Source organism: Triticum urartu, chromosome 2 (assembly GCF_003073215.2).
Source record: "Triticum urartu cultivar G1812 chromosome 2, Tu2.1, whole genome shotgun sequence".
NCBI classification, from domain to species: Eukaryota; Viridiplantae; Streptophyta; class Magnoliopsida; order Poales; family Poaceae; genus Triticum; species Triticum urartu.
The window spans coordinates 129,001,629-129,011,682 of record NC_053023.1 but is presented as its reverse complement, the minus strand read 5'-3'; positions in this window follow the sequence as shown (position 1 = coordinate 129,011,682).

Below are 10,054 nucleotides of genomic sequence, written 5' to 3'. Positions count from 1 at the left end.
TGTCACGGCAGTCGGCCCATTCAGCTTCTTGATTGGCTTTGCTTCAATCCACTTGGTAAATTTGTCCACAGCGACGAGCAGATGTGTCATGCCGCCGTGTGCTGTCTTGAATGGGCCCACCATGTCCAACCCCCAGACGGCAAAAGGCCAGGTGAGGGGGGTGGTCTTGAGTGCAGAAGCTGGCAGGTGTTGCTTGGAACTGAAAACTTGGCACCCTTTGTAGTGTTTGACTAGTTCCTTGGCGTCATCCAAAGCAGTCGGCTAGAAGAATCCATGGCGGAAAGCTTTGGCGACGAGTGATCTTGAGGCCGCATGGTGGCCGCATTCACCTTGGTGGTTGTCCTTGAGGATTGCTATGCCCTTCTCTGGCTTGACGCAGCGCTAGAAGACTCCACTGACGCTGCGCCTAACAAGCTCTCGGTTTACTATTGTGTATGCTCCGGCTCGGCATTGGACTTGTCTTGCGGAGATCTCGTCAGTTGGCAACTCTCTGTTTACTAAGAAGTTAAGGATGGGCTGGGCCCATGATGGAGCTGTGACTTCTTCTACTGTCAAAACTGCTACTGTGACCAGGGCGGGTGGGATGGGTGGTGAAGAGTTGGAGTCGGCCACCGCCTGTTGTGTCGATGCAGCCCTCGGGCCGGCTGCAGTAGCCCCCGGGCCGAGTTCCGAAGTTCCCGGGCCGGGTGCGACTATGGCAGTCCCCGGGCCGCCTGTCGAAGTCCCCGAGCCGCCTGCTTGGTTCCCCAAGTCGGATCCGACTGCGTCAGGGTCAGGCGGCACGAAGATGGAATCAGATTCTATAGACGGCTTGAGGAGGCGGTGGAGAGAAACGTCGGCTGGTATAGCTTGCCGGGTGGAGCCTATTCGTGCCAGGGCATCTGCCGCACGTTGTCGGCCCGTGGTACATGAAGGAACTCGCATCCTTCAAAATATCCACTGATTTGCTGAACGAGGAAGCGGTTGCTCGCCATGTTCGCGTCCTTCGTGTCCCAGTCGCCAAATGACTACTGGACCACCAAATCCTAGTCGCCATAGCACAGGATTCAGCGGATGCCGAGCTCTTTGGCTAGTCGGAGCCCGTGTATGGGCACCTCGTACTCGTCCACATTGTTGGAGGCGACAAAATGAATTTGCAATGTGTACTTGAGCTTGTCGCCCTTGGGAGAGGTGAGGATGATGCCGGCTCCCAAGCCGGTGTGCATCTTGGACCCATCGAAGTGCATCCTCCAATGAGTGGAGTCGGGGCCGGTGGCAGGTACTGGGTTTCGGCCCAGTCGACGAGGAAGTCGGCCAGTGCTTGGGACTTAATGGCGGTGCGGGGCTGGTAGAAGATCATGTAAGGAGCCAACTCAATGGCCCATTTTGCCACTCGGGCGGATGCATCCCGGCTGCCTATGATCTCGGCGAGCGGGGCAGTACATACGACCGTGATGGGGTGCTCTTGAAAGTAGGGCTTCAGCTTCTTGGTGGCGAAGTACACACCGTAGCACATCTTCTGGTAGTGTGGGTAGTTCTACTTTGAGGCGGATAATACTTCGCTTAAATAATACACCGGCCTCTGGACTAGCTGAGCTCGGCCTTCTTCTGGGTGCTGGACCACGATAACTGTGCTGACCACCCGGCTAGTGGCGGCAATGTAAAGTAGCATGGGCTCTTTCTCAGTCAGTGTCGCCAAGACAGGCGGCTGGTTAGCATCTTCTTTAGCTCATGGAAAGCTTGGTCCGCTTGGTCGTTCCACTCGAAGTGAGTGGACTTCTTCATGAGTCAGTAGAGGGGGAGAGCTTTCTCTCCGAGCCAGCTGATGAAGCGGTTCAGGGAAGCCAAGCATCCGGTGAACTTCTGGATGTCTCATAGCTTGGTGGGAATCTCCATTCTCTCTATGGCCTTGATCTTCATCGGGTTGCATTCGATGCCCCGTTCGGAGACCAGAAAGCCTAGAAGCTGGCCGACTGGTACTCCGAACACGCATTTCTCGGGGTTGAGCTTGATCTGAAACCGGCGCAAGTTTTCAAATGTCTCTTTGAGGTCTTGCAGCAAGGTGCCGCGCTTCTCCGTCTTCACCACAATATCGTCTACTTAGACGTGGGCATTTCTGTCGAGCTACTTGAGGAGGCATTTCTGCATGCAACGCTGAAAAGTGGCACCGGCATTTCTCAAGCTGAATGTCATAGTCAGGTAGCAGAAACCTCTGAATGGTGTGATGAAGGCGGTCTTCGGGCGGTCAGCTGGATCCAACTTTATCTGGTGGTAGCCTGAGTAAGCATCCAAGAAGCTCAACAGCTCGCATCCGGCTGTGGAGTCTATTACTTGATCAATCCTTGGCAGGGCGGAGGGATCTTTGGGGCAGGCCTTGTTGAGGCTGGTGTAGTCTATACACATGCGCCACTTGTTATTTTTCTTCAGCATGAGGACCAGGTTGGCGAGCCACTCTAGAAAGAAAACCTCCATAATGAAGCCGGCTGCCAGAAGCCGGGCTATCTCTTCTCCTACAATCCTTCTCTTCTCTTCCGATAGTCAGTGACGGGGCTGTTTGACTGGTTTTGCACCTTCTCGGACGTGTAGTTTGTGCTCGGCGAATTCCTTCGGAACACCTGGCATGTCCTTGGGGGTCCATGCGAAGATGTCCCGATTCTCACGGAGGAAATCGACGAGCTCGCCTTCCTATTTGTTGTTCAGGTTTGCCCCGATGGTGGCAAACCTTTCTGGGTGCTCCGGGTCCAGAGGTACCTTCTTTGTTTCTTTGGCCGGCTGGAATGAACCTTGGGCATCACACTCCGTGGGGTCGGGGGACAGGGTCGAGGGACAGGGCCGGCTGCTTGCCGGCCATGGCCACGACTCGATCCAGTATCTTCTTCTCTTCAGCAATCACGAGGGACTTGGCCAGCCGGCTACTAGCTGCCGCACACTCGGAGGATTTCTTGTAGTCTCCGGCTATGGGGATGATGCCCTTCGAACTCGGTATCTTCATCTTGAGGTAGGCATAGTGGGGTACAGCCATGAACTTGGCCAGAGAAGGTCGCCCAAGCAACGCGTGGTAAGGGCTCTCTAGATCCACTACCTCAAACCACACTACCTCTTAGCGGAAATGATCCTTGTCCCCAAAGAGGACATCTATCTTGATCTTGACGATTGGGGAGCAGGACAGGCCGGGTACGATGCCATGGAACACAGTCCGACTAGGCATGAGCTGCTTCGTCTTGATGCACAGCTTCTCCATGGTGTCTCGGTACAATATGTTGATGCTGCTCCCGCCATCTATCAGCATGCGGGAGAAACGGGCAGCTCGCCTTTCTGTTGCGAGGGTGGCGTCCAAAACCAATGCGTAAGAGCCGGGAGATGGCATCACCTCTGGGTGATCAGTCCAGCTCCAACTGATAGGCCTTTCTGACCAGTGCATGAACTCGGGGTTGTTGGAGGCAACTGCGTTGACTTCTTGGTGATGTCGGCGCCGGCCACGCCGATCTTCTGGATGGCTTGTAAAGACGACGTAGGCAGCATGCTCGTTGAGGAACTCGTCTTGAACAGCCCCGACTGCTGGCCGAGCGGCCGGCTGCGGAGGGGCCGGAGGTGGCTGACCAGCAGGCGGAGGCGGCGCTATCCCCTCGCCCTTGGAGATCCGCGTGAGCCAGTGGCATTTCTGGGTCGTGTGGTTTGAAGGCTTGCGCCGCTGTGGAACTTGCAGGGGGCATCAAGTGCTTACTCGTAGGAGAAAGCCGGCTGCTAAGCCGGCCCGCTGCCTTTCTGCTTCTTGGGCGTGGGCCGCCCTTCGGGTTGTTCATCTTTGACTGTGGCCACCTGCCGACTGATGGAAGGTGGCATGGGAGCCTTGCGCTTGTGATCATTCTGGTACGGGCGTCGGCTGGAGTCTCCAGCCGGCGTCTTGGGACTCGGAGCGAGCACCTTCCCGGAGGTGTCTACTCGGAGCTCGGTCTTCATTGAGGAATCGGCTGTGGCGTATTTATCAGCTATGACCAGCAGCTCGTCAAGGGTAGTCGGCTCGTCATAGAGGAGTCGGTGCTTGAGGAGGGTGCCTTCTCAGCACTCAGCGGTGAAGTACTCTATAGCTTGAACCTCGTGCACCCCTCCGTAGGAATTGCGGAGCTCGGCCCAATGCGTGAGGTAGTCGCGAGTTGATTCATTGGGCCCTTGTACACACAAGGAGAGCTGTCGGGGCTTGGGAGCCCGCTTGTAGGTGCTGGTGAAGTTGCGGATGAAGGCTTCTGTGAAGTCCAGCCAGCTGTTGACGCTGTAAGGCTTGAGGCTGTTGAGCCAGGTGCGTGTCGTGCCTTGGAGCATGAGGGGGCATACTTCACGGCAACACACCTGTTGCCGTTCGCGATGCTAACCGCAGTGGAGTAGTCGATCAACCAGTCTTCCGGCTTCACGGAGCCGTTGTACTTGGGCGTGTCTCTTGGGAGCGAGAACCCTTTGGGGAAGGGCTCGTCGCGGATGCGGGGGCCGAAGCAAGGCGGGCCGACATCGTCTTCTTCTTCCAGAGCCAGGGATCGCGCTAGGCGGTCGATCCGGTGGCGGGCGTCATTCTCGCCGACTCCTTCGCGGCGGCCCAATCGGCCACTGAGAGTCGGATGCGTGACAGGCGGTGGACTAGGATATCTCTCCCCACGAGGCGGAGGAGGAGGCGGGTGGCCCCGCCACTCCACAGCTCGAGGGCGGCCTTCTGTGTCATGCTCGATGGAGATTCGAGTTCGACTGCGGCTGGCAGCCGGCTCCTTTTCTTTCCTTACGCGGGTGTTGCCTGCAGTCGGTGTTCGGGACGTCGCACCGTGCTCTCGGCGTGGGGGAGGACTTTCGGCGCGGACACCGGCTTCATGCCGCTCTGTGGCCGCATCGATAAGCTGCTGGATGCGTCTGGTCATGTAGGGGAGCTCGTCGGCCCCCAGTCCATCCAGCTCGTCTACGGCCGCCTGGGCGGCACATAGGTTCTCGGGAGGCGTGGCATAGACTGGGCGGTCTGCTCCCAGCACGTTGGCAATAGCCGCACCGCGTTTCTTGATGATGCCGACGCGGCTCGGCCCGTCGGGAGGCGGCGTGCCGAAGGCGGCGCGGTCGACTTCACGCTGGTGAGCCTCGGTGAGGCATCTCATGGAAGCTAGCTTCTGGCCCTCCACAACGAGGGCGAGGCGGCACGCCTCCAGTGTCTTGGCGTCGGCGTCGGCCGGGATGGGGGCGGACAAGGCGCGCAGCGCCGCCTGCAGGGCGTCGTGGGCATTTTTGCCAGAGGCGACGCCGCGGCTGATGACCAGTACCTCGGTGATGGCGCTGCCGCTGCTGTCGGCTCGAGAAAGAGGGTCATTGATGATTACCACATTGGTGGGGAAGGCGTCGGGAGATGTCGTGTCAGAGTCGACAAGCATCGGGTCGGTGGAGCCAACCGACTCCAAGTCCGCGGCAAGCTCGCCGGAGACATGGAGTTGGTCGAGGAGGCTGACGAGGTGGCTCTCGGGGCAGCCTGTGCCCTTGTCGGATGCGGGCTCGTCGCAGATGCGAGCCTCGCCAAGAAGATCGGCGAGGCAGCTCGCCGTGCAGGCGTCGGCGACGCCTTGCAGCGCGTCGGGGCAAGTGCCATTGGGCGAGCCGGGCTGGCTACGCTCGCTGGGAAGGAAGAGGGTTCCCGTCCAGAATAGGTCTCCGGACGACGGTGCACCTGGCCCCACGGTGGGCGCCAAATGTCGGGTGGTTGGTGCGACATATGCCAACGGGTGGCTTATCATTGTGGGAGCCAATAAAACATCGTTGGTGCCTAGAAACAGGATAAGGCGAAGACATGCATGCCTGCAAATCTTACCCAGCTTCGGGGCTCTCCGTGGGGATAACACCCCTACTGCTGCTCTGCGGGGTCTCCGCATGGTCACTAGATCAACAACTAGCTACAAGGGGCTCCTTGAGCTGTTCGGTGAAAGGATGAAGAAGGGCAAGGCTAGCCTGCCTCTCCTCTCGATGTGGTGTCTAGAACTACTAAAAAAGGAATCCCCCTGCATGGGCGCCCTGGGGGTTTATATAGGCCTACCCCCCAGGGGTACAATGGTAATCTGGCTAGGCATGGGCCCTAGCCGCCTGTGTCTACGCTCGCCGGCTTCTCCACTGACCGATGGGGCCCGCCGACTGGTGGACCCCGCCGGCTGCCGGCCTTCTGGTCGACAGGCCGGTCCCACCGCTCGGGGGTCTTGTCGGAGGCTGGTTACTGTTGCCTCGCCTTTGGTGACGAGGGCTTTGTCATGGTAAGCATGGCTACAGTGCTGCCGCTGCGCGGCTTATTGTTGTAGCCTTACCTCATCTTATCTCCTTAATGAGGCGCCTCCTTCGAGGGAGTGAACTAGCCGGATATTGGGAGTCGACCATACCCGAGGCCGACTGGGAGAGACCTGGCCACCTTTAGGCGTCTCCCTAACTGAGGGGGCCTGCCACCCACGGGTCGTACTGACAGCTCGCCGTGGGTGACGTCATGGTCAACATGGCAACAGTGCCGCGCCAGACGGGTGATGGCCGCCCCGTACGACGCACTGTGGCCATGCGCGTTCCGGGATTCGGGGGTGGCAGGCTTCACTGTAGCCACGCCCCGTATCATCGCCGTTATGTGGGTGCAGACTCTGAGGCCACGATCTCGGCCGCCTGCTGGGGGGCGGCTTCTTGGAGTCGGCCTTCTCGTGGCCGGCTTCTCTGAGCCAGCCCTCTTGTGGTTTTCTTCACGAGGATTTTAGGGCTGGGCCGCCTTCGTGCAGCCGGCCTGAGAGGTAGCCAGCTGGGGGAAGGTGGCCCCACGTCTTGGATGCTTGAAGGCTCGACCGGCCTATGATTTTTCTGAAGAGCCAGAGGGAGCCGGCTAGGCTACCCGTGGTCATTTACTCCGACATCATGACTTATACATGTTCCTATGACTATGAGATTATGCAACTCCCGTTTATCAGAGGAACACTTTGTGTGCTACCAAACATCACAATGTAACTGGATGATTATAAAGGTGCTCTACAGGTGTCTCCGAAGGTACTTGTTGGGTTGTCATATTTCGAGATTAGGATTTGTCACTCCGAATATCGGAGAGGTATCTCTGGGCCCTCTCAGTAATGCACATCACTTAAGCCTTGCAAGCATTGGAACTAATGAGTTAGTTGCGGGATGATGTATTAAGGAACGAGTAAAGAGACTTGCCGGTAACGAGATTGAACTAGGTATTGAGATACTGACGATCGGATCTCGGGCAAGTACCATACCGATGACAAAGGGAACAATGTATGTTGTTATGCGGTTTGACCGATAAAGATCTTCATAGAATATGTGGGAGCCAATATGAGCATTCAGGTTCCGCTATTGGTTATTGACCGGAGACGTGTCTCGGTCATGTCTACATAGTTCTCGAACCCGTAAGGTCCGCACGCTTAAAGTTCGATGACGGTTATATTATGAGTTTATGTGTTTTGATGTACCGAAGGAGTTCGGAGTCCCGGATGAGATCTGGGACATGACGAGGAGTCTCGAAATGGTCGAGACGTAAAGATCGATATATTGGACGACTATATTCGGACATCGGAAAGGTTCCGAGTGATTCGGGTATTTTCGGGAGTACTAGGGAGTTACGGGAATTCGTATTGGGCCTTAATGGGCCATACGGGAAAGGAGAGAAAGGCCTCAAAGGGTGGCCGCACCCCTCCCCTTGGGATGGTCCGAATTGGACTAGGGAGGGGGGCGCCCCCTTCCTTCCTTCTCCTTTTCCCTTCCCTTTCCTTCCCTCCTACTCCTACTACTTGGAAGGGCTCCTAGTTCAACTAGGAAAGGGGGAATCCTACTCCCGGTGGGAGTAGGACTCCCCTAGGGCGCGCCATAGAGAGGGCCGGCCCTCCCCCTCCTCCACTTCTTTATATACGCGGGCAAGGGGCACCCCAAAGAGACAACAATTGATCGTTTGATCTTTTAGCCGTGTGTGGTGCCCCCCTCCACCATAGTCCACCTCGATTTTACTGTAGCGGTGCTTAGGCGAAGCCCTGCGTCGGTAGAACATCAACATCGTCACCACGCCGTCGTGCTGACGAAACTCTCCCTCAACACTTGGCTGGATCGGAGTTCGAGGGATGTCATCGGGCTGAACGTGTGCTGAACTTGGAGGTGCCGTACGTTCGGTACTTGATCGGTCGGATCGTGAAGACGTACGACTACATCAACCGCGTTGTGCTAACGCTTCAGCTTTCGGTCTACGAGGGTACGTAGACAACACTCTCCCCTCTCATTGCTATGCATCACCATGATCTTGCATGTGCGTAGCAAATTTTTTAAAATTACTACGTTCCCCAATAGTGGTATCAGAGCCTGGTTTTATGCGTATATGTCATATGCACGAGTAGAACACAAGTGAGTTGTGGGCGATATAAGTCATACTGCTTACCAGCATGTCATACTTTCGTTCGGCGGTATTGTTAGATGAAGCGGCCTGGACCGACATTACGTATACGCTTACGCGAGACTAGTTCTACCGACGTGCTTTGCACATAGGTGGCTGGCGGGTGTTAGTTTCTCCAACTTTAGTTGAACCAAGTGTGGCTACGCCCGGTCCTTGCGAAGGTTAAAACAGCACCAACTTGACAAACTATCGTTGTGGTTTTGATGCGTAGGTAAGAACGGTTCTTGCTAAGCCCGTAGCAGCCATGTAAAACTTACAACAACAAAGTAGAGGACGTCCAACTTGTTTTTGCAGGGCATGTTGTGATGTGATATGGTCAAGACATGATGCTAAATTTTATTGTATGAGATGATCATGTTTTGTAACGAGTTATCGGCAACTAGCAGGAGCCATATGGTTGTCGCTTTATTGTATGCAATGCAATCGCCCTGTCATGCTTTACTTTGTCACTAAGCGGTAGCGATAGTCGTAGAAGCATAAGATTGGCGAGACGACAACGATGCTACGATGGAGATCAAGGTGTCGCGCCGGTGATGATGGTGATCATGACGGTGCTTCGGAGATGGAGATCACAAGCACAAGATGATGATGGCCATATCATATCACTTATATTGATTGCATGTGATGTTTATCTTTTATGCATCTTATCTTGCTTTGATTGACGGTAGCATCATAAGATCCCATCTAGGGTGGCGGCCACAAGGGGGAGAGGGGGAGGCGCACCTGGGGTGGGCCTTAGGGCCCATCTGCCCTAGGGTTTGCCTCCTTCCCCTCTTGGAGGCGCCTTGGGCCTTGGTCGAAGGTGCCCCAGCCCACCTAGGGGCTGGTCCCTTCCCACTATTGGCCCATGTAGGCCTCCGGGGCTGGTGGCCCCACCTGGTGGACCCCCGGGACCCTCCCGGTGGTCCCGGTACGTTACCGATAGCACCTGAAACCTTTCCGATGACCAAAACGGGACTTCCCATATATAAATCTTTACCTCCGGACCATTCCGGAACTCCTCGTGACGTCCGGGATCTCATCCGGGACTCCGAACAACATTCGGTAACCGCATACATACTTTCCCTATAACCCTAGCGTCATCAAACCTTAAGTGTGTAGACCCTACGGGCTCGGGAGTCATGCAGACATGGCCGAGACAACTCTCCGGTCAATAACCATCAGCGGGATCTGGATACCCATGTTGGTTCCCACATGCTCCATGATGATCTCATCGGATGAACCACGATGTCAAGGATTCAATCAATCCCGTATACAATTCCCTTTGTCTATCGGTACGATACTTGCCCGAGATTCGATCATCGGTATCCCAATACCTTGTTCAATCTCGTTACCGGCAAGTCTCTTTACTCGTTCCATAACACATCATTCCGTGATCAACTCCTTGATCACATTGTGCACATTATGATGATGTCCTACCGAGTGGGCCCAGAGATACCTCTCCGTTTACACGGAGTGACAAATCCCAGTCTTGATTCGTGTCAACCCAACAGACACTTTCGGAGATACCCGTAGTGCACCTTTATAGACACCCAGTTACGTTGTGAAATTTGGCACACCCAAAGCACTCCTACGGTATCCGGGAGTTGCACAATCTCATGGTCTAAGGAAATGATACTTGACATTAGAAAAGCTTTAGCA